This window comes from Schistocerca serialis, chromosome 3 (genome assembly GCF_023864345.2).
Source record: "Schistocerca serialis cubense isolate TAMUIC-IGC-003099 chromosome 3, iqSchSeri2.2, whole genome shotgun sequence".
In the NCBI taxonomy this organism is placed as follows: Eukaryota; Metazoa; Arthropoda; class Insecta; order Orthoptera; family Acrididae; genus Schistocerca; species Schistocerca serialis.
Genome location: NC_064640.1, coordinates 559,556,633 through 559,558,092, shown reverse-complemented (window position 1 = coordinate 559,558,092; position 1,460 = coordinate 559,556,633). Strand labels below are relative to the sequence as shown.

General features: G+C 43.5%; 1 pseudogene; it reads right to left on the bottom strand.

Moving 5' to 3' along the window:
* Positions 1-565: 565 nt before the first annotated feature.
* On the bottom strand, positions 566-683 carry LOC126471861 (5S ribosomal RNA; annotated as a pseudogene).
* Positions 684-1,460: the final 777 nt, after the last annotated feature.

The window sequence follows — 1,460 nt, the reverse complement described above, 5'->3', positions numbered from 1 at the left end:
CCTTTTATTTATAGGTACTATCGATTTCACAGTATTTGCAGCTGCATCTTTAAGTGCAAATCAGTATGTAAGCGGAAAAAGTATCATGTACAAAAATAAATAATCTCAAACTTAAAATGAAACCGTCGTCAAAAATCTGCTCACTGGAATCAAGTCATGATATACACTGGTAACCCAACACATCATAGGCACAGCCCACGGTGACATAGGATGCCGCCTGGTGGCGCTGAGGGCATGCGACACAGTAACTAAAGTATGTAAACGGGGCAGACACGAACTGATGATCATCCCATAGAAGATATGGGCTGCAAATGGGGAAATCCATTGAGATAATTGACTTTAACCAAAAAATTAAACTACGTCTGAACAGGCCTTGGAAAGCCCAACGGTACCGACCGGCCACCATGTCATCCACGTCTCACAGGCGTCGTTGGATGCGGATACAAAGGGGCATGTGGTCAGCACACCGCTCTCCCGGCCGTATATAAGTTGATGAGACCGGAGCCGCTACTTCTCAATCAAGTAGCTCCTCAGTTGGCCTCACAAGGGCTGAGTGCACCCCGCTTGCCAACAGCACTCGGCAGACCGGATGGTCACCCATCCAAGTGCTAGAACAGCCCGACAGCGCTTAACTTCGGTGATCTGACGGGAACCGGTGTGACCACTGCGGTAAAGCCGTTGGCGACTTTAACAAAGGGCAGATTATTATTACAAAGGACCTGTGAACGAGTATGTTAGAAGTAGTTATCTAGTCACGAAATTGAAGTAAATAGTTCCTATGAGCTAGTATGGGCAGGAGTCATTTTTGGCAACCCGAATAAAATAATACCTAACGATACAACTGCTGGAAGATTCCAAGAAAACTTGAGTTCGATTTCAAACACGTACCCGACTCATACAATGGTTGTTGGTGGTGACTTTAATTTACCATCGACATGTTAGAGAAAATACATGTTTAAATCCGGAGGTACGGAGAAGTAGATATCCTCGGAGTAGTGAAGAAACTTAAATCACTTAACAAAACCAAGTCTTCCGGTCCAGACTGTATACCAGTTAGGTTCATTTCAGAGTATGCTGGTGGAATACCTCCATACCTCGCTCGACGAAACAGCCGTTCCCAAAGACTGGAAAGTTGCACAGGTCACTCCAATATTCAAAAAAGGTACTAGGAGTAATCCACTAAATTACCGGCCCATATCGTTAACCTCGATATTTAGCAGGATTTTAGAACATATATTGTGTTCGAACATTAAGAATTACCTCGAATAGGACGGGCTATTGACAAACAGTCAATACGGATTTAAGAAACATTGTTCTTCTGAAACACAACAGGCTCTTTACTTACATGAAGTGAGTGCTATTAACAAGGCATTTAAGATTTATTCCGTATTTGTAGATTTCCAGAAGGCTTTTGACACTGTACAACACAAGCGGCTTGTAGTGAAATTGCGCGGCTGATC